Below are 24,215 nucleotides of genomic sequence, written 5' to 3' on the forward strand. Positions count from 1 at the left end.
TCCCACCACTCCTCTGCACCCAGCCAGTCCATGACAGTTTCCACTTTGGCAGATACAAGGCAAGTGCAGAATTGCCTTGAATCACTTTGGAGACCCCTCATACGGAAAGACTGGAGGCATCCCACTTCAGCTCAAATGTATCAGAAATCATTCTGAACCATCCCAATTTGACTTGGGATTTGTCCAGATCCGATGCACACCCTCTACTTGAAAAGATGGTGCTGGAAGCTGTTCTCAGCTGCCCAATGTATCAACACTATACTGCCTACCCGCATATCAGCACAATACTTTTGCACACATACACACCACACACTTTAGTTTTGTTGTTGCCATAGGACTATAAGCCACAATCTTCTCTCTAAATAACATCTTTAAGCACAGTTCTCATCCCCATTTCCAGACTGTTCCATTTACAGCAGCCTTAAAGATGGCAAGTACATTCCATGCTTGTGTGAATGCAATGTTTAATAATGAATGACCACAATCAGCCCATGATTTACCAATTATTAATTACAGCACCTCCTTTATTTCCCCCACCCCCCTGCTCACCTCCTCCTCTCACTAGAGACGCCACACCATGGGAGCTGGCAATTGTTTCTTAAAATAAACAATGCAGAGGTCTGTCACTGTCATACATCAGAGACACAAGTCATCCACCGACAGAGAGCGAGAGAGATAAGCCATGGTGTTTGATGTAGGGCGCTTAGCAGACAGGCATATGGTAACTCTTTCTGCATCTGGACAATTAATCACAGATGCTTCCTTTAACTTACTACAACCCAGCCTCCCTCCCCCCACTCAAAAAGGATAATGGGACTAGGCAAACATTTGAAATGTATTGCTGACTTCAAGCCCGCTGCTCTTTCCCCTCTGTGGGCTTTCCAGGATTCTTAAGGGGACTGGAACAATGCCAGAGCAAGGGCTGATGGTAGAGGCATCACTTGCTCAAACTGTATCTCTTTATTGCCTATCGGAGGAGGGTATTTCAAAAGAACAAGAGATGGGGCTACAATTAATGGGAAGGGGAATATGCAGGGTACACAAGGAATGTGCCTTATACCAAGCCAGGCTGTTCGCCCATCTAGCACAGCATTGGCTACTCTACTCCGATTGACAGGCGCTGGCTTTCCAGGGTCTCAGGCAGAGTTTTAGTTCTGAATAAGACAAATCATCCCTTCTCCATTGTACTTCTTCTATCTTTCAGTGCTGATTCATACATGCAGCAATTGCTGTCTCACCCTGCATGCAATGTGGATTGAATCTGCAGCAAATACTGGAAAGATAATCCAAAAGTACTTGTCTGATTGCTTAAAATACAAATTTTCTTGCTTCGGTACCAATATCTAATTTAATAAAATTATCGGTGTCGAGGAAATTAGCATTGTGTTGATAAAAGTGTCCAAAATCACCCAGTGGGATTGACCTTTCTGACAGCAGCTTTCTTATGCTTCCCGCTCTTTATTCCACACATCCTCTTGTTTAATACAAACTAAATCTATCAATTTTCATTTGACAAATATTGGAGGGCATGCTATTGTGCAGCTTTGATCTGGCAACTCTAAGCAGGATTATTTGTCAGTGACAGCACGTTAATGTTAAGCAATTACCCATTTCTGGGATAAGTGCTACATTTCGGATGTCAGAAGTGGAGATGGCTTGGAAACAGCCCCAGGAACCAGGTAGCACCATCTCCCTTCTCATCAGACACTGGATTCAAGCAAGGCTATCAGGAGCCTGCCAGTCAGTTAATGCGGCAAAGACACACATACACAGACGCAAGCACACGCACACACACTTTTCCAGGAAATTGCTTGGCACCATGCAGTGCTGACGTCTGCCTGTGATGTTGTAAAATGCAGTGTTTTGACATCACTACAGGATCACAGCAAAGAATTCACTGAGGCTGGAAGAGTGGAACTGAATGGAAAACGGCTTGAGTGAGGGGAATGCAAAATAGCTCTGCTTGCTCAAAAACATGGAATGGAGCATGACGGAAATCATGCGGATGGTTAAGTCTGAGGAATGACTGAAGAGAGCTAGGAAGATTTGTGCACAAGAGAAAATAGGCTGCTGCCTCAACATGCTCATGCCGTAGTTAAACTCTAGCAGCACTCTTTGTCCTTTTTGCTTATAAAGACTAATGACTGATTCTGTACACATTGGAGTCTGTGACCTTTTGGGTGTGCAGAGTGCTTGTGCTTTCCAAGTGCATAGATCTGAAGCTCCTTTGGTATCGTTTCATGGCTGTGGCTCCTCACTTCCAGAGTTCTAGGGGCAGCTGCAGGGTGCTTTGACTTTGGGTGCTTATGTTACATCAGTTTATGTTCAAATGCATACATGTTGAGCATAGGGAAGGAGGTAAGTACTCAGACTGTGTTGCTCTGTAAATCAGCATCAGTACACAGTCACTGAGGAACCACCTTCAAGCTCTTTTTCCTAGACAGAAGCAAAATGCAGAGCTCCGTCTCCTTTGATGTTCACACTGCAACTCCCAACTGCTTTCTCTCCAGCCTCCTCCCATTCATGATTGTGAGGTGTGTCATAGGTGGCAGCGGCCACCAGCCACCAGCACCACACATGAGGAACCTGTGGCCCTCCAGATTGTGTTGGGCTCCAACTTTCATCATACCGTGACCATTTGCTACGTTGGTTGGGGCTGATGGGAGTTGTATTCCAGTAACATCTGGAGGACCATAGGCTAGCCATCCCTGATCTATGTTCATTCAAACAACATAATTTAGCCATCAAAAGCGATTGAGCAAAGAAGCGATCTTCTGTTAGTTGTAGAAACATAAGCTGATTTTCTGTGCTCATTAGCAAGCAATCAAGCAAAACAAAAGATGATTGTCTCTTCAGTTGACATAGCACAATAGCATTTCCATTGATATCCGTACTGTGTTATCAAAAATCCAGAAGCCATCTGCTCCCATGTACACATCCTAATGTAGAGATGACCTTGAGCTCATCTTGGTCCCCAAGTATTGTACAATCAAAAACTTAGATTTCAATAAGCTATTACATTTACTCCTATGGAACAACTATAGCAGGAGTCAGCAACCTTTTTCAGCTGTGGTCCGGTCCACCGTCCATCAGACTATGTGGGGGGCCGGACTATATTTTGGAAAAATAATAATGAACGAATTCCTATGACCCATAAATAACCCAGAGATACATTTTAAATAAAAGCATACATTCTACTCATGTAAAAACACCAGGCAGCCCCCCACAAATAACCCAGAGATGCATTTTAAATAAGAGGACACATTCTACTCATGTAAAAACACGCTGATTCCCGGACCGTCCGTGGGCCAGATTGAGAAGGCGATTGGGCTGCATCTGGCCCCCGGGCCTTAGGTTGCCTGTTGTTATTTAGTCGTTTACTCGTGTTCGACTCTTCGTGACCCCATGGACCAGAGCATGCCAGGCACTCCTGTCTTCCACTGCCTCCCACAGTTTGGTCAAACTCATGTTCGTAGCTTCGAGAAGATTGTCCAACCATGAAGACTGTCCAACCAACTGATCCATGAAGGGGTTAGGTTGCCTACCCCTGAATTATAGGATAGAGGTAGTCATTTGTCCAAGGCTACTCCAATAATCCAAAGTTATTGGTTGAACCTGGGTAAATTACAGTGCTACCAGACCACACTGGCTTAACTGGTATTGGAATAAAACAATTTATGCCAGTAAGATGGATAAGCATGGACTTTATTCATACAAGACAGGGCCAGCCAAATACATTTTGCTGCCTGAGGCAGAACAGCAAATGATACCATCCCCAGCCTAGGTGCTTAGTACCCAAAGCCAGTCAAGTTATTCTGGCAGCTTGGCTGGCTGAACAGATGGGAGTTGATGTCCCATTAGCAGATTGGATTTGGTCTACTAAACAAGAACAAAGAAAAGTACAAAGAAAAGAAATCAGCGATTTATTGGTTAAAATATGAGAGAAGCATAAATACTTCACAGCACCAGAAATTTCGCCCTTGGCTTCAGTTATTAATAGTGAGGGTTTACAGGTCGCAAGAGAATTAGAAGATTGTTCCAGCTGGTGTAAAGCAGGGAGGGGGAACCTGCGGCTCTCCAGATGTTGTTGGACTCTCCAACTTCAAGTCAGCATGGACTAAAGTAAGGGATGGTGGCAGTCACAATCCAATGACATCTGGAGAGATGAAGGTTTCCCAACCTCAGTTTAAAGGATGATTCACTAGATTTAAAGGTTTTCTATTGAATGGAATTATTTCATCATATCTCCAGTTAGTTGGGAAAAGGCCATTCATAAAGTTTCTGGGGATGAAGTCAAACCACTGCACTGACAGCACTAAAGTGACTTCCCCAGGGTGCAAGTCTGGGCAGTGTGTATGGAGGTCCTGGGCTGCCCAGATGAAAGGACTTGGCCTCACTGATGTGGGCATAACTGCCATCTCTTGATGTCCAGGCTTCTCAGTCTTGGCTGCAGAGCCATCATCCAGAGTGACTGGTAAGGTAGAGTATAAGGAGTGGCCCAATATTGCTGAACCCCATTTGCTGCTAGCTCATCAAACCTCTGTATGTGGAGCCATAGGACAGACACCAGAGATTAGAGGGTCAGATGTAGGCAGTGCTTCATTTGGGATACTCTGTATACATAGAGAGAGACTCTTGTGTATAGGGGGAAACCTTAATAAAACTAGGATTTTACTTTGTTAGAAGGACATTTAATTGGTTCTGGAGGATTGATTCTAAATTATGTCCTGACACACACAAGATCAATAAGTCCATTAAAGCAGAGGCAACTTTGCAAAACTACTATACTCATCACCTCGTTGCCTTGCGCCCCATTTTGTGTGTCACCCCCATCATGCATGCATTCAAAATACAAGGTACGTCTCTCATTACTGCCCCCTAACCTATTAATCCCCCTCTTTTTAACCAAATCATAAAACATGTGGCTGTTACATAAGTGATGAATGGTTTTAAGGAGGTGGGGGACAAATCACACTCAAATGTTTCCCTTGTAGCTGTGGGCAGAGGTTGTGGGAAGCAACCCAGGTTCATCAGAGCATGGGGAAGGGCTGTAGTAACTCAGCAGAACCAGCACATGCAGGACCTCTACAGAGTTGGGAAAGCCCTTTGCATGAGACCTTGGACAATTCCATCCAGTCAGTGTAGGTATTGAGTAATAATAATAATAATAATAATAATAATAATAATACAATCTAAGGGCTAAATTTCCCAGAGAAAGCTAATACCTGGCTCTGAAATTCTCTTGAGAGGTTCTCAAAAGTGGTTAATTTCTTCACTATATATGTAGGCAAAAACGTACAATAAAAGGATAGCTTCTTAGTACAGTGGTGCCTTGGAAGTCGAACGGAATCCATTCCGGAAGTTTGTTCAACTTCCAAAACATTTGGAAACCAAAGTACAGCTTCTGATTGGCTGCAGGAAGCTGCTGCAGACAATCAGAAGCCGCAGAAGTCGTGTTGGATGTTCAGGTTCCAAAGAATGTTCGCAAACTGAAACACTCACTTCTGGCGTTGCGGTGTTCGGGAGCCAAAACATTCGACTCATGAAGGATCCAAGGTACGACTGTATTCTAAATCATTTCTAAGGTTTGCTTTCTTGAGTCTTGACTTCCCTCTTCCCACTTCTGGGCACAGTTGCCCTCACACTTATGGAAGTGGATAGTTATCCACTTGGAGGGTGGACTCGCGTTGTTGATGTCACGTCTTGCCCTGACATCCACCAGTTGAGTGCAAGAGTTCCAAGCATGATGAGCCCCTTACAAGTGAGCAGTTGCTCATCATCACACATGTTCTACCTGACTGTGGGCTTTTCACAGGCATCTGGTTGGCCACTGTGAGGACAGAATGCTGAACCAGATGAGCCTTTGGCCTGATTCATCAGATTTCTCATATTCTTACCGGATTTCTCCTCAAACATCTTTCTGAAATCAGTGGGGATTAGCAGCGCTTAACTTTAACTGGACTGTGGCCTGGAACATTAACTACACAACTACAATATAGAGGAGGGGAAACCATATAAATATCATTACTACATTTATTGCATTGCAATGCTATTAAGGTTAACATTTTAGAAGCCTGGTAAAACATTTAGCAGTCCACACCTTATAAACGGTGCGCTCAGGGGAAGAGCTAAATGGAGCTCATGTCAAAGCAAATATCATTGCCCACTGAATTATGCACACCTGCTCTTTCTTCAGGAGGCAGGAGATCCTAGAATGTCTCTCCATCCAAGCACCAATTGGATGTATAGCTAGTTCGGCTTTACTGCCTGACCTCTGCTCTCGATAGCTTCCTAGGCAATTAAGCTTCCTGAGCGCAGGCTATCAGGAATCATCTTTAGGAATTCATATTGACATTAAAAATAAAGCCCCTATGTACCTATTAATCGAAATCATTAAATTTAATGGGATGTTAAATAAATACCAACTAATTATGGAAACATATTTGCCAAGGTTTAGCAGTGGAATAGATGCGATCAATTACATGGTTATTAAACCTCAAAAAATCTACACACTTAATAAAGAACTGACATTTAAATAACATATTAACAGTTTTATAAAGCATTGATACAGCTAGTGTTTGAGGAGGGCTTTCCGTTTAGAACATTTGACTTTTCTTGAGTGCCTTGCCCTGATGCAACATGGAAAAACAACTCTGTCTTAGGCAGCTCTGGCCACAAAAGCAACACAGTTTTTAAAAGGAAAAACTCACTCTTCTGCTAACAAGGATAGCTGAAAGGGTCAAAATATTAGATTGGTGTTTTCATTGCCCTCTGCTAACATCATAAGGTATCCATTATTTCAAGTGCTGACACCTACTTGAGGTTCACATCTTATCACATAAAGGTTACCTTTTATTTTAAGACACCATAGGTCCAAAAATGTCAAAAGAACAGCTCACCAATCCACTGATTTGAAATAAAAAAGTAAGGGAGGTGATACTGTTTGTCTTGTTGGTTCAGGTGATGGATTCTCCCAAGTTCCTCCCAGTGAGCTTCCCTGAAAGATTTAAATCTTCTTTATATATCCCCAGGTTTTTCATGCCCAAGGTCTCAAAAATTGTTAACTCGCCTCTAGTCAGGCCAATTTAAAACCACTGCTGTGTAATAATTCACTGAGATCTGCAATGTAAAGCTTGATTAAATAACTTATAGATAACTCCACATGCAAGAGCCAGGGAGAGATAAAAGGCGCAATAGAAGTACGAAATGTTGGGACAGAAGAAAAGGCTCCAGTTGCTGCTGCATTGACAGGCAGCCAGTGCCCTGGGTTTTTAGTGCGTTGTGCGGGGAACAGAATGAGAATTTATTCCAAGGGAGAGAAAAAGCTTCTGTTCTGAATTGATTAGAGGTTTTTAATTCCTGTAAAAGCATCATGAGGAGGAGAAAAAAAAGCAGTATCTGAGTCACTTTGGTTTGAAAAGCTGCTGGCACTCTCTATCTCCTACTCTCTCCCTCTTTCTCCCTCCCTCCCTCTCTCACAGAAAAGCTGTCTGGATCCCAAAGAGGTATCACCTGAGCAGCATTTTCCACAATAAACTTGGTCCAGTTAGCTTGACAGCAGAACAAAAAAACAAGTCAGTACCACCAGCCACCCCATATATTTTGATGCTTTCTTTATCCTTCAGATATGCTCATCACACATATTCATAGGCCAGCTTGGTAGCTCTGAGTGTTGTTGTTTTAAACAGCTACCTAAGTTCATCACGTACAATTTATTCTCCTCCCCCCCCCTTTGCCCCAATTAGCCCATCTCTCCTACAGCTTTCCCCCACCCCCAATAGTCTCATGTTGGTAGAGCAACCTGGTACCCGCCAGATGTTTTGAACTACAAATCCCACCAGAGATTTCTTAGTGCAAAACATCTGGAGGGCATCAAATTCTGGAAAGCTATGCTAGCTGCAAAATGCTTAGCTGCAAAATGGTTAAATTTAATTTTTTTTATCGTTTAGAATAACATCAAAAGAGGCAATAATCCTCTGTTTGAGAGTCCCCTGGGCTGGCTTTGTGTGAGAAGGTGGGAATGTGAGTGAAGAAAGACCAGTGAAAAGGTATTTATATATAAATAATCCCACAGGAGAGTGAATTTAAGATTTAAAATATATCTTAAAGATAGATCTACATCTCTGAGGACTCTTCTTTTTTTTTAAGGTGAACCCAAATTATTTGGCAGGTTACAAAATCTGACATTGAAATGGCAACATGTAGACCTGAAGACAAGACTAATTGGCCTGTGAATGATTTCAGAGCAAGAAAGACGGAAAGAAGCACCAACCTAGCTAGCCAGCTTGCTACAAGCAGCTGGTCATGCTGACCTAACTGCCCCCTGGCATTTACTTGCCCACTTTCTTTGCAAGAGACCCCCAGGTGCTCCTGTAATTACATCAGGCGGTTTATGTTAGGTGAAGCCCCCTCCACTATCCCTACCTACCCTCAGCATGCCTGATATTCCTGGTACCTTGTAAATGCAAACTCATTGCTGAAAACATTACCATGCAAAGGCAGGCTTTTGGAGTCAGCACGACACCTGCAATAACAGCTGAGAGCCAAACGCTTCCTTTTGTGCCAACCGAGTGGTACCTGTATCTTTTCACTGTGTGCATGAGCAATTCCCAGCCCAAAAAGAAAAAAAATGGCTCAAGGGAAAACAGTTCAGAAATTCTTCCCCATCCCTTTGCTCTTCTGCTTCAAAATGAAGCCTCATCCGCTGCAGGTAAGAGTGTGTGTGTGTGTGTGTGTGTGTGTGTTTTGGATGAATGAATCTAACGAGAGAGGGGGAGACTCATGGATATAATGTGCAATTCTGTGCCTAGCACTGATCCATGCCAATATGATGTGGCCAAAGCATTACTCTGCAGCTGGACTGTCTGTAACCACTAGACTCTCAAGTCCCTTGCTGACCACAAGGGGGGGCGGCGGCTGTCTTCAATGTTTTTTAAAGCCCGATTCCCTCAGGATGACTCATTCCAACATGGGGATAGTGCAGGGATGAGGAATCTGTGATCTTTCCAGATGTTGTCAAACTCCAATTCCCATCAGCCCCAGTCACCATGGTCAATACTTTGGCATGATGCGAGTTGTAATCCAGTATCAGCTGGAGGTTCTCAGGTTCCCCACCTCTGGGATAGGACAATTTGGGCCTGCAGCCTAACAATTTCAAACATTTACACATTTCTGATATGGAAAGTGCCTCTGTGCTGAAAGGCTGCATGAAAATCACATGCAGTTCTTCACATGTGGTGACCACACACAGAGGTGTTTCCTTGTGTATCAAGCTGATGAATATCTGCTGAAAATCCAAGCACCGTGGTGACTTCCTAGCATTGTACCCATAACAAAACAGATGTCTTTGTTTTTCCATCTCTCTCTCTCTCTCTCTCTCTCTCTCTCTCTCTCTCACACACACACACACACACACACACACACGTGTGTGTAATTTATTAAAATGTTTATTGACTTATCTTCACCGAGTTCAGATTCCAAAGCTGGTGTGTGTGCACGTGCATTTTTATACAATTATAAAAATGCTAAAAGACAGCAATTATGCAGGCTGAATCAAAGACAATGCAAATATTTTAGCCTGGCACCAGAAGGACCAACTTAGTGAGCCCCTGGAAGTAGGTGGAGCCAAAGCCAGGGTGCCACTGCAGTGAAATCTTTTCCCTTCTGGTTGAATTACACATTTCAAATGGAGATAGCAACTGGAGAAGGGCTTCAGTAGAAGTTCTTAAGTCACAGGCAGATGGGTAAGGAAAGAGGCACTCCTTGAAGGATCTGGGTTCCAATCTGTTAGGGCTTTAAAGGTAAATACCAGCTGCTGGTATTGGGACTAGAAGCACAACAGGCAGCCTGTGAAATTCTTTTAAAATGGGTGCAATATGAGTGAACCTAGGTGTACTGATCATAATTCTGGCAGCTGAACCCTGAAGCTTCTGAGCAGCTCATAATGCAATGCTGTAATCCAGCTGGGAGGTTACCATAGAACAGATCATTGTGCCCAGACAATCCTGGTCCAGAATGGCCACAGCTGACTGAAGCTGGTAAAAGATACTCCATGCTGCCAAGGTCACCTGAGCCTGGAATGGTGAGGCTGCATCTAGGAGTACCACATACTGCTTATCAACTGTTTCAGGTGGAGTGCAACCCCTCCCAAAGCAGAGTTCAAGGTGGCATACATGGACTGACGCAAGGTCACCAGGTGAGCTTCATGGTTGAGAGATGATTTGGATCCTAGTGTCCTGGGTGCTTTAACCACTACACCATACTGACTTTTCACTTGAGGGTCAAGGACAACCTTCCCCATGCTACTTTTTAAAACCAACCAGAAGGTGATGTAGGTGTGGTTTCTGCATTCTGCCCTCCATAAGCCCCATTCATTCATTTTTCCACTTGTACAATAAATTCATGGGGCAGGAGAGAGAAGGACAGTACCCCTGGGAATTTCATGAATTGAGTGTGATGTCCTGCAAAGAGGCACATGCAGAGGAGCCCATTTTCAAACATCCCTGCAGGCATAGAGTGGCATTGTTCAGCATACGTATGGAAGAATGACTGAGCTGGACTCTGTGTTAGAAATTTCTCATTCAGAGAGGCCCCTCTTCTGACCGTAACTCTGGCTCATAGTCAACTAACCTTTACTCAGAGTAGACCCATCAAAGTACACAGACCTAAGTTAGTTCGTGGTCATTTATTTCAATGGGTCTGCTCTGAGTAAATGTTAGTTGAAGAAAACCCTTTCGCTTTAACCCTCACCAGGATTCACTGGGAAGTTACTCCTAACTCTGGCTCAGAACTCTGACGTCGCCTCCCCAGTTCAGACACAGCTTCCCCCAGGAAACATGGGGAGGCTGGGAAAAGTGCAGGGGGGCAGGGAGGTGCTGCAATTGCCTGAGCAACAGGGAAAGCTCAGCATAGCACAATCTCTGCCAAGTCATGGAGGCGATTAGCAAACGGCCCAGGGTAAATTAAATCACTTAATAAGCCATAAAATAAAAAGCAGCTATTGAACAGCCTGTAATAAAATACAGCATGTTTCTCTGCCGCTTACAAAGCCTTTAGTCTCTCTGCAACATAAAAAAAACAAAAGCAGTTGTTAAGAAAGTGCCCTGTCACAAATGCTCACTCTTAACCAGGTGCATCTGTCTCATAAACGTCTACCTTGATCTTAGCCCTTCCTTTGCCACAGCTCTGCCCACCTGCAGTTCCTTCTATAAATCTCCAGTTCATCAACACACACCTGATATTGCTGATGCTCTCTCCCACCAGATTCAGTTTCCTTTTTGTGTCCATTCATACAACCACTTCTTCAGCTTACTTCATCATGGATAGGATTGAAGGGTACAGATTCCCCGGAGAGAACTTGCATGCATTCAGATCATATTTATTATTATTGCATTACATTTCTTTCCTCTAAGGAGCTCAGCATTATGCTTTTACATTGTTTTGTAAAGTGTTGTGCTATGTTTTTTATGATACTGTGGAATATAAATACTTTTATAAATAAAATTATAAATAAATAAACACTGCAGGCCTGGCACATGCCGGAGGCATAAGGAGCATACTGTTTACCATCAGTGTTATTTGGGACCATTTCCCAACAGATGTGATGAAGAAACTCCCCATATCAATTGAGAATGGTGCTCCTCTTCTGATACATGACATCTAGATGGGAGGATTTGCTGCACGGTACTCTGGGAAATGGAGGAACACACTTCTAGCTCCAGGTAACTGAAAGGAAAGCCAATTCTCTGAAAAAAAATGGACTCTTATTTCCGCACCCCAGATGAGTCCTGCTTGCAGGCTTCCCATTGTGAGCCCTGTTAGAACAGGATGCTCAAATAGAAGGGTGGCTTGGTCCAGCAGGACTCCTATGTTCTTATGAGTCTCCCTTCCCTCAAGAGAGCTTTATATGTGGGGATAATTCCAAGCCCTCTCTTTTTTCATAATTGTAATTGTAATTTTTATTTTGGTCATTCCAGGGACAGCGCATTAAGCTAAAACCATGTATAGTCAAAACACATTGGGTACAATGATGGGTGGAATCGCCAAAGTCTTTTTCCCCAGATGCCCACCCCCTTACTGCCCCCTTATTTTTATTTTTATTTCAAGTGTGTAAAGCTGAATGCACACAAGTTAAATGTTATCTACTGTATAGTTCCAGACAATTGTCCTTCATGAGCATATTATCCAAGAATGGTTTTCCAAAGGAGTCCATGAAAAAAGGCTGGCTGCCAATCATGTTGCTTTACATTCAATAAATGGATGCCAAACTTTAGAAAAGTTAGCCTTTCTTTTTGTAAGCTGTGGGGTTCGGGTACATTTCTATTAATGCAATGGTCCAGAAACTGGAGGTACCTATAGTCTGTGGAGAAGAGAGTTGAGCCAAAACACAGCCCTTAACTTCCTAGCCTAATCTGCAGGCTGAGAGGCTGAATTTTCAGTGATTATTGGGGAAGTTCCATGAAGATCTATGGGGTTCACCTATTGTAGGGGAACGGGTACATCTCTGCATTGCCTAGGCAACAAAGGAATGCTTCCGTCTCTTCCTGAGCTGCAGCACACTAGGAGATGAGGAAATGTTAACGCATTGCCTTGGCAACTGTGTGACTCCTTACCTTCTTGCACAGTGCAGGAATAAAGGGAGACTGGTCCAGCTGCCCAGACAATGTGGGTACTCTCCTTATTGCCCACTCCTGTAGCACTCTTAGACCAGTTTCAAAGAGATAACCTCTCCAAAGAATTCTGGGAGCTGTAGTTTACACCTCACATGGTGAGAATTTTCAGCTCCTTTAGCAAACTACAGTTCCCAGGATGCTTTGGGGGAATGAGACCCATGGCCATTAAAGTGGTATAACGGTGCTGGAAATATATGGCGCAGATGTGGCATGATGGAAGTTAAGGAAATGTTCTCATATTGCCAGCCTGAGAAGAAGGGCTGAGTGAAGATCTACATAAGGAACAAAGGGGGAATAAAAATCTACATAGGGAACAAGGAAGGGTGGGAGGAGACCAGCAGTGCTTCCTATTTGCCAAGAGGCTATAGAAGCAGCCGGGGGTGGGGCTGCCAAGGAGATGACAGATCCAGCCTCCAAGGACTGTGCCACAGCTGTTGCTGCCACTGTAGCAGCAGCAGCAGGCGATGAATTCCTTGGAGGCTGGATCTGTGCCCCTTTGGATCTTACCACCTGAGGCATTCCCCTCACCTTGCCTCAGGGGTGAGCCAGCCCTGCCCTCCACCCACCGTACTTCTAGACACAGGAGACTAGAACAGGCACACTATGAAATGCCACCTTCTCTGAAACACTGTGCCTGTCAATCCTATGTCCAGAGTGGACCACCTCCCTGTTCAGAGATACTATTCAGAAATGCAAGCAGCCATTGAAATATGCCTTGCAGATTGCCAGTGTGAGATTCAGTATGATTGTGTTGCAATTACAGAACAGTGTTTGCCTCCTTTCATGGTCTCCTGTGTAATGACTTAGAGGTACATCGGTTTCATGCTAAGGAGCTTGTGAAGATGGAGTTGCTATGTTCTGAGGACATGCCCTCTATGTTCCTGTTCAGCAATTCAGAAGAACCAAAGAAGAAAGTTTCCCCCACGGGAGCTCATCACAAACTTTGCTTTGAGCCCGGTGCATGCTGGGATAGGCCTTTGGGAACTCGAGGGAACATTATGTGGAAACCTGTGCAGTGAAGACATAATCAATAATACTCAAAGTTATGCACCTGCCTGCAGCATCTTGGGGCCTGGATTTGAGAAGCTACCAGCAACCCTTTGGCCTTATGTTCCACATTTCCAGGACACACTGGAGAGCTAAAAAACTGGATGAGCTTCTCATTCTCCTTCCAGTGCAATTCAAACATTTATTCATTAATAAGGGCATTGCTGAAATTAAACTTCTGGCTAGCAAGTAACAACAAACAAAACATATCTGCTTAAAAGGAAATTAATCTGCAAATCTTTCAGATTTCAGAGCTTCATTTTAGGATGTTCTGAGAATAGGTTTTTAAAAAACAACTTACCAGGCTTATTAAATATGGGAAGGAGGGCACATCTATACCCTGATCTTTTTACTGAAGGGAATAAGTGCTCAGGTTTAAACATCCTACACAATGTTGCCCATAGCAAAAGAAGCAGGTAGTTTTCAGAATGTTGGGACATCAAGGATCTGAATCTAAATTTGAGGAAGCTGTTCAAGTAATAAACCAGGGTCTGATCTCAGTAGTGGACTGCATGAAGGTTAACCAGGCAAAGCAAAGGTGCTCCTGGTCAGCCAAAAGGCAAGTCAGGCTGCGCTGGATAGGGCTAACTCCCCCTAAAACCTCAGATTTGCAGCTTAGGTGTGCACCTGGATTCAGTGCTGAGTGTAGAGGTCCAGGTGGTGGTGGTGTTTGTATTGTGTACATTGCTTCAATAGCTTTATTCTGTGGTCTATAAATTTGTATAATAATGGTGATTCATTTCCATTCATTTCCCATAGCTGAAAACCAAGTCTTACAGGAGTTCACTATGTTACCGTTTTGAAAGAGAGAACCTGGGTTTTGGATAATTATTTTCCCGATAAGTCATTTCAACAGTGTGTACATGGATGCTGATCTGAATATATCTCAGGCAGGTCTGGCAGCATACCACATCATTCATTTTTACAGACAGCCACCATGATTGTTGACTGCCAATCTCCTAGTCAAGCTTGTATCTCTTCCGGTCACTTTGGCATATTCAGCAGTAGTGTACCTCAGAATACCAGCTGAAGGGAGGCAACAATGGTGGTTGGCTGTTGCCTTCAGATCTTATTTGTGGCTATTCAGCAGGCATCTATGAACTGGCTACTAAAGGAAGCAGGATGCTGTGCAGATGGCTCTTTGGTCCAATCTCATAGGTCTCTTCCTATGTCTAATTAAAACCGTTTTAGGAGTTGATCAAAAACCAGAGCAGAGAAGCAGAATAGGTGAGAGACCTGAACTCTGGCTATATTCTACTGTGGCATACTACTTTACAGGAATGTGGTTTTTGAGAAGGCGCCCAGAGGCCTTGGGGTATCAGGTGCCAAGAGGTGTTTAAACATTTATTAAAATGACTTTATGCGCACATAAAAAATGAACCTTCCAGCTGGGAGGTCAGGCTGACTGGGAAAGGCAGTGCCAGGGGTGGGGGCTGCTATGCTACAACAGCTGCTCAGGAGGACCTTGGTTTTTTAGTGTTCCAAAGTATGCAGAACTACAAAGGAAGAATCTTGGAATGGGCTCCCCTTCCCATTCCTGGTAAATCAGGAAAAGTAACCAAAAGTGTTTCTAACCTGTCACTATTTTTGGGTGGGATTCAATGTGCTTTTATAGTTGAAAGGTACAATCAAAAACACTCCTCTTTCATCAGACCTTTGGCTAATTAAACTGTGTTGGGTGTGGGTGTGTTGTTTTGTCTGTTACTATATTATGTATCTTCGTATTTTTATATTGCAAATTGCCCTGTGATCCTTGGATGAAAGGCAGCCTACAACTTTAATAAATAATTATGATAATCATTGGTAGGAGGTCTTGCTCTAGAAACCTGCTTCCCCACAAAGACTGGACATTCTGCGATAAGGAAACGCAGTAGGAAGTGTAGTGCAACAATTGCCTTGACACAACATTGTTGAACTTCCCCACAAAGAAATTAGAATGAATAAACAGGTCATCTGGAAGTGCCCCCCCCCAAGAAAAGTACACATGGGAGAGTCAACTCTGCTTTCCAATGATCTCTGAGGATCTGCCTGGTGAGGCTCAGCAATCTTCTACCACCACCCTTTTCTCTCCACAGCAGGAGAAGAGGTGACACACATCTTATTGGGGGCAGGGGAAGAGATACTGATATGCATCTGGCCTAATTCTTTAAAAGCCCACTTTCTCCTTGGTATATAGTTCAGGGATTCCGTGGCTCACCAGGCTGATGGATTTATTCAGATTTTTCAAAAACCCCTCTCCCCAGTGGCTCCAGGCACTTTTACAAAGCATTCAGAGCAGTCACAGGCCAAGCGTAAAATTCAAAACAATCCACAGGAACTCCATTCTCAGTTGCTTACATGATTTGACAGGGAGAGAGAAGAGAGGAGGGGCCACTGCACACCTTATTTATACAGTTTATCAATTATATTACAGTAATACTAAACCACCTTTCCACATCAGTTTTCAGTCTGGTTTGCAAAATTGCATCATCATCATTATTTTTCAAAATAAACACCTCATAATAATAAAGATCAGCATCATAAAATGACAAAAGCACCATATAAAAGCAGCATAAAACCTCCTCGAGCCATTGGCGAAGCCTGGGAGTCTTTGCCTGGTGCTAAAAAGATAACAGTGTAGGTGCCAGTTCAAAAAATGTGGGTGCCACAGCCTTAAATGCCCTCTCTCTGGCTGACCCCTGCCTCAACTCAGATTGGCAGGGGAGCCTGGTTGGGAGCCCTGAAAAATGACCTCAGCTAACTTGAGGTCATTGGCTGGTTAATACAATGACCTTCCATTTGACGGGCAGGCACACACACCAACACATTCTCTCACTTTGCTTCTCTAGTGGGCATTGTCTTAAGTACCCCAGTCTCTGAGAGAATGTTGAAAACACAAGAACTCACTGACATCCGATGAAGTCGTACGCTGACTCAAAACAAATCAAAGAAAGTGGTTCTTCATGCAGTGCACAGTTAAACTATGGAATTTGCTCCAACAGGAGGCAGGGATGGCTTTAAAGGAGGTTTGAATGGCTTTAAAGGAGGACCAATGGAGGATAAAGCTCTCAGCAGGTAATATGTTCAGCCTTCTCTGTGAGAAGCATTATGCCTCTGAAAACCAGCTTCTGGGAGTTACAGGTGGGCAGAGTGCTATTAGGCACTGGTGCTCATGGGTTTCGCACAGGCATCTGAGTGGCCCCTGTGGGAACAGGATGCACAGCTAGATGGGCCATTGGCCTGATCCAGCAGCAGTGGCATAGTGTGTGGGGGATCAAAGGGGCAGTTGCCCCAGGCACAAAATTATTAGAGGTGCAAAATTTCAACACTCAGTACTGCCTCAATACAGCTGCGCATTTCTGTCGCTGGGCTCCATTGAAAATGGCTTCTCCATGCAAACCAGGAAGTGACCTCTCCGGACAAGGGGATCTTCTTATTTCTAAGACTGCAATCTCCTGGGTGACGTGGACATAAAAAATGAATGTGCATGGGTACTCCGTCAGTTTCCCTCCACCCTACCACCCCCTTTACAGCCTTGGGCACTGGCATCCCATGCTACACCACTGTCCAGCAGGCTTGTCTTATGTTCTTAAGTGGGGTTGCCATTCTCTTTGGTGGAGCTCCCATGCATTTAGCAGCAGCACAACAAGCAAAACTTCACCTGATGAAGTGGCTTCTTCCTATTGCTACATCTTTGTTTTAGAAAAAAGCAGCACTAGATGAATTTCTGTGTGTCATGTAGCTGTCGAAAGCTCAGCAGTCCTAACAGAAAGGGATCACAACCATCTTCATTTAATGTAAAATATTGCTATCCCATCTTTCCCAGGTGCTCAAGGCAGCTCACAACATAACTTGCCACCCTGGTGCTGGGCACTGTGTAGAGACAATGCAAAAGCTTTTAAGCTGAATGTCTCTCTGAAAGCCAGAAGAATGTCTTTGTAGTGAAACATGCATCATTACCCCCTTTTGTATTTGAACTGTAGCCAGCACACTCATGTCTGAGGTTCACTCCCATCTGTTGGCTCTTCAGAGGGCTTCCCAGCAGTTCCTATTGGACATGCGTTAACAGAAGAAGGAGGAGGAGGAGGAGGAGGAGGAGGAGGAGGAGGAGGAACTATCACAGCTGGCATGGGCCCAGCTTTGGTGAATGGAGGCCAGGAACTAAACAGCCCATTAAGTTCTCTGCTGCCTGTGGGGGCTTCCTGGGTCAAGACTGAGGGATGCTATGGAAGATAATTACATAATGTGACACACAGAATCCAACAAAAAGCACATTCCAGATCCTGAGACAATTCTTTTAGGAGGTAACTGTTCAATTCTCCCCTTAAACAATTCAGCAACATATTAACAGCAACAAACTTGTAACAGCTAAAAACTGGAAAAATACAATAAAGGTTTGGCAAGTAGGGAATGGTTTGTCAGCCTTTAATTAATGTCCACTGTTAGTGTTGCTATACGTCTGGATTTTACTGGACATAGCCAGAATATTGCAGTCAGCAGCAGTGTCCTGGCGGAAATCTGGAAAATGTCTGGGAAAATCCAGATGCATGACAGCCATTGTTGGCAGTACTGTTTTTCCACAAAAATAGCTCAAAACGACTTTTTTTTTGCAATTTTGCCCAAAAAGGTTAACAACTTTGCTCCCCCCCCCCAAAAAAGCTCAACACCTGGATCATAGTGACCACAAGAGTCTTCGTGACAAGGCTTAGAGTGGGCAAAAAAAAAAAAAAAATGCTCAACAACTTTTCTGTTCAGATTTTCACTGTTTGAAATATGGCAACCCTATTCACTGTACTTACAGAGATAGAAAGCTGCTGAAGAATTAATGCATCTAGGCCCAGGAAGCTTAAGTGGCCTTCCTGAGTTATGAGTTTTCTTTTTATTTCATATTTCTTCCTTGTTTCTGCTATAGCCTGTAAAGGCTGGTGATACTAAGTAAAGGGCCCAGTTTAAAGTTTGCAGATATGCCTGTCTTCCTTGTGGTGAACAAAATAAAACTACTCCACAACATTGATGAAGGACACAGTTCCCAGGATTATTTGGAGGAAGCCAAATTCTTTAAATGTGTTTTAAAGGCATGGTGTGGATGTGACCAAAAGTATTCTCAGAGCCTGGAATTATCCTTCTAGTCAGGACCGTCCCCTAAACTCCCAGTTTTCTTTGACAGCTTCAGGATACTACTCTGATTTCGGTTACCCTTGAAAAATGATTTTGCCATTCAATGCTTAACAAAGAACTTTCTGTTTTACTGTCCCCTCCTTACCTAATTCCCATGACATCCCCTTATGTTGTAGTAACCGAAATCTCCACTATGGCAGGTCAGCCAATTCAGCCGCCAGGTTTCAATATGGCTGCCGGAACCAGCCAGCAGGGCCTGCTCTGACTCAACGAAAATGAATTGGCTGCAGGCATCATCACTGGGAATTTGGGGCAGAGGGAATGGGGAAAGGGTTGAAATAACAAGCAGATGGAGTAGCCTTTGCCAAAACCAGCAATGTACAAGCCAATCTGGCCCACAAAGGGCTCAGAACTGCTGGATCACGGTGGCCACAAGAGCCTTTGTGACAGTGCTTAGAGTAGGCAAGCAAATCAAGTCCAGGCAAGAGATTAAGTGGAGAAGACAGGAACAAGAGAGGATTTTCCACCCTAAGCAATGGATGGTACTTATTGATAAATGAACAAGAGCAGCTGTTGTGAGCAAGCAGTGCTGTCATATAGCAACCCACTGGCAGGGCAATATGGCTTCTCAGAAAAAGCCCAGAACAACTATGAGCTGAGGGCTTATCCACACTTGCTTTTCCTCCACTCTTTCCAGGCACAGTCTGTGCTTTAAAACTCCGTGTCCATTGCAAATGGAAATCTGCTTAAAATTGGTGTTTGCTCCAATTGAGCAGGTTTTCATGAGGAAAGCTCCAAGGCAAAAACAAAACAAAATGCTTTTAAGTGCAGACCTGTAACTGGAAAGAGCAGGGCAAAAGGTAAGTATGAATAAGCCCTGAATTGCAATATCACCTTGCTATTTACACTGCCTTTGCTTCCTACAAACATCAGGCTTCATAAAAGCCTTCCATGCAACACAGACTAGGGCGCTGGTTTTCCATAAGGTCCTTGCTACTTTTGTAAGGAGTCAGAAGGACTATTAAGAGCTGCCAGCTTTTGATTCTCAAGGTTCTGCTCTCTAGGTGCAGCCAGGGCAAATCCTGGAAGGTCATGGGTGAGGATGGGGGTCCACATCTAATCAATCTGACTTGGATGTTCAGTAGCTTTTCTATTGGTTACCTGCTACAATGTCGTTTCTCTGCCTGAACAGGGAGCTTTAGAAAGGGACGGACACACACACACACACACACACACACAAGCTTCTCTAAGCCACAGAACGAACTGAATGGTGACCTTGACAAGATTATTATTTCTCTGTAGCATGCAAAAATGGAAATTAGCTTGAACCAACTTGATCCATTTTCATTCAAACGTAATTCCATTTTCTTGCCATTTTTTTATTTATTTACACAATAAGCAAAGACATGTAGTACAAAACGGGAAATTGCAGATATTATTTTGTATGAAGAGCACACTGTTGTGCCAATGTGGATATCTTTCTCTCTTTCAGGTATTCACTTTGTCCGAATTGACCAGACATATCCCTTTGCTTACATGCACTTCAGAAATGCGGCTGCTCCTTGAGCCTTCTTCCTCTCTGCCTGTGGCTCATTATTGTCTACATTAGTTGCTTTCAAACTGCGTCCTGGGGAAGCCTGCAGTTCGGAAGCATACGTATTGGGGTTCTTCCATGAGAATGGTCAGAGGCAGAGTGCCTCAGAATACCAGTTGCTAGAGGTGCTGAAATGCCAACCATGTCAGCACCAGTGGTGTTTCCAGGGAGAGGGGCTTTCCACAACTAGGGCACAACCACAGAGAAGGGCCTGCCCTGTGTCACCACATGATGCATCTCCCTTAACAGTCGGGTCACAAAAAGAGCCGCTCCTTCATATCTAAGAGCCCAGGCAGGCAGATACTGGTAAAGGTGTTCCTTCACATGCTTGGGTCCCAAGTTTTTTCTTGATATGGTCCAGTCTGCATATAAATCTAAACCAAACTATGGCTTTGCAAGAATGATCAAGTACCCAGGGAGAAAATCCCAGCTGCTCCTAGTCCTATGACTTACCATTATGTGTGAACCTGGGCTTGTGGCTTCTCCTCAAAACAAACCATGAAGAACATGAAGAACATACCTTGGATACAGCTCATGGTTTTTTGGAGAGTAAGACAAACTACAAGCCCAGATTCACAGGTACTGGTAAGGCAAACAATGACTTAGTTCTGGGTAGGAGAGCAGCAGCAGGACTGAGGAATGGAGCCCTTGTGATATTCTCTGTAGGAACCTACCTACATACTTGCTCATTCTCTCTAAGCCATGGCTTGGCTCAGTGTTATGTGAAAACAGGGCTTATCAGTCCTCTTCTTTGTGTAGTGAGAACAAAGTCTCATTATTTTGCAAACATTCTGAAGCCTCCGGAAGAAAATCATGAAGTGGTGCCACTCACAATCTCTTATGGAATATCATAGCTTCCAAATCTAAAATTGCCATGTTAGATTACTGATTAACTTGTGGCATCCTCAAGCAAATGTGCTTCCATATATTTTGAACAGTGATAAAATCTGGAAGAAGCTGGTCTTTCCTTTAAATTCAAAAAAGTCCATCCCTAGCTTCTGCCTGCCAAGGCCTTTCTTGGAATGTCATGAGGTAGCATACGTTCTCTATGTAGTCTATTTATTTCTGAAGGCTTGACATCTGGTACATGACTGTACCAAGATTTGAGCACACATGGCTGGCCAATAAACAGCATCTCAAGCCCCTCATTTGCATTGCTCAGCTTCTAAATGACTCTCACGCATGGAATCTGGAATCCTTACCCCACCCCGGCTCTTATACTATGATTCTGTATTTCCTACGGACCTCCTTTTGCCTGTTCTTTTCTTCCTTTTATCTCTATTTTCACTTTTACCTCTTGTACAGCTGTGGTCTGTTGGCTTTGCTAATAAAGTTTTGATTTGATTTGATTTGATTTGATTTGTATTTCCTACAGATATCTTCTGAAACTTCCATCCCACCATGTGGCATCTGAGTAAACTGGCATATTTTTTTTGGTAAGATCTGCAAGATTCTATGCAAGATACTATGATTCACAGTAGCTGGTTGAAATCCCTTCTGCTTGATTTCTGAGACTGGCAAATAATGGCATCATGACATGGGTATATAAGACCAGCTTATTCAGAACTTAAGTCTGTCTCTTTGCACTTGAACTCAGAGTAAGAAAGAAAACACACACCCCACCCCCATACTGACAACAATTGTGTCTACACAGAAGTAAGCCACCCTTGAGTTCAATCCAAGTAAGTGGGTGTAAGCTTGCAAATTCAAAGCTTATTAAAAAGCAGATCTTGTTCTGTGGGTCCATAAAAATAAAACTAAAAACTTTTATTGAGACTCACCAATATGTCACAAAACACATGACAAGCTTTTGAGTCCTCCAGAACTCTTCATCAGGCAAGTTGGGGATGAGGGGGAAAAATGAACCAAACAGCTTCATGGCTGCACCAGCCTTGTTTTTATACATTTTTTTGTTTTTGCTTTGGGGAGGTGCATCTCACTCCCACAAAGGACTGGGTACCTTCCACAGTGCACTGCTGGGAGTAAACGCTGAAGCCTGCCCACCTTCCTTTTTGGACTGAGAGGACCAGGCCCTGAAGATTGAATTGTGAGGCTTTGCATAAAACTTTTTTTCATTTTCAATGCAAAGATGTTCACCCTTAAATAGGCGTGGTCACAGGGCCAGCCCAGTGATGATCCCCATTGTATAGAGGACAGACTTCTAGTGTGATGTACTGTCAGAGGACAATCCTGTATCTGTGCTGCTATCTGATCCAAGTCCAGGTGAAAGAGAAAGAAATCCCAGAAAGTTGAGCAGATGCCTTGATGACAGCCATCAACAGTGAGAAACTGAGCCACAGACTGAGGTGGTCACCTGGTCACAGTCTTCACCCCAATGCATTTCTATTTATTATTATTTAGAAATATGCATCCATACATTAGGATATGTAAACTTGATGCATATCTGTGTCCTCTTTTGTCCTTGTCCATGAGTATGGAGCTACCTGTCATGGACTGGCTGGTCGCAGAGGAGTGGTGGGAGGCACCAGCTAGGGAAGAAGCCAGGAGATTGGTGGTGTGATAACAGTGCATGGCCAGAGGGAGCAGAGTGGGAAGAGGAGGTGTCAGAAGCTGAAAAGGTGACAGGGTTTAATGAGCAGGAAGAAGCTGCGCAGAGGGCAGTCCAGACAGAGGCAGGAGAGGACAGGGGCCGGGAGACAGAGATGAGGCAGGCTGCTGAAGAATCCAGGGAGTCTCCTCCTGCTGCTGTGACAAGCTCCCCTCTCCCATGGTCTCCCAGAACATGAAGAGGGCAGAGCAAAAAGAGAGAAGATGAAGCACTCTTAGGCTACTGGGTAATGAACCAGGCAAAGAGCCTTAGAGAGTGCTGGAACAGCAGAGACCTTCAATCCTTGCAGGTGCCTTATTGAGGCAAGACCTACTGAGAAGATTTGCTGTGATCACTAGGGTTGCACTGTTTTGGTTTCTTTGAATAAAAAGTTACCTTCACTGACACCTTGTGAGTTATTGCTGACCTACTTCTGACTCCGGCTCTTGACACCACCCTACTTTTGGCTACACAATATGCTTCAAATGCATTACTTAACCTTTGGGTCCCCCTCCCCCACATCTGCATTGTCATCAAACTGAAATAATAATATTCAATCTAAATCTTGCATCTTCACCTGCCATATGAAGAGCTGACTGAAGCCTCTTATCTTTCTTATCTGCTCCACTTGCAATGCAGTGTTACTCAAATGCTTGTGTTTCTACAGCCTCCAGATCTCTGCCGCCTCTACTTTAAACACCAACATTCCAGGAGGATGAGCTGGTTCATCTTTGCTTCTTTGTTTTCCTGTCAGTTTCTCTTCTGAGACCATGTAATAATATTTACGGTTGCAAACTTCATAAAATGATGCCACAGGAGACTAAAGTGTGGAACAAGCTACCTACTCAATCCACTGTGTATCATTAACATTCCCTCTATTTCTGATCCAAGTCTTTGGGTGCTTCTCACACAAATGTGGGTGGGAGGGCGAATGTAATGGTTGGAAAGGGAAAATGAGGAAAGGGGTACAAAGATGGGAAAGGTTAGAGAGAATTACAGTGGTACCTCGGGTTACATACGCTTCAGGTTACATACGCTTCAGGTTACAGACTCTGCTAACCCAGAAATAGTACCTGAGGTTAAGAACTTTGCTTCAGGATGAGAACAGAAATCGTGCTCCGGCAGTGCGGCAGCAGCGGGAGGCCCCATTAGCTAAAGTGGTGCTTCAGGTTAAGAACAGTTTCAGGTTAAGAACCGACCTCCAGAACAAATTAAGTACTTAACCCGAGGTACCACTGTATATTGCTGTCTGAATAGT

At 43.8% G+C, this 24,215-nt stretch overlaps 1 long non-coding RNA gene across 1 annotated transcript in view; it reads right to left on the bottom strand.

Annotated features, from left to right (window-relative positions):
- The window catches only part of LOC310667213, a 63,868-nt gene that overhangs the window by 1,267 nt on the left and 38,386 nt on the right, over positions 1–24,215 (bottom strand). The window lies entirely within an intron of this gene.

This window comes from Podarcis tiliguerta (assembly GCF_965153285.1).
Source record: "Podarcis tiliguerta genome assembly, chromosome: 2".
In the NCBI taxonomy this organism is placed as follows: domain Eukaryota; kingdom Metazoa; phylum Chordata; class Lepidosauria; order Squamata; family Lacertidae; genus Podarcis; species Podarcis tiliguerta.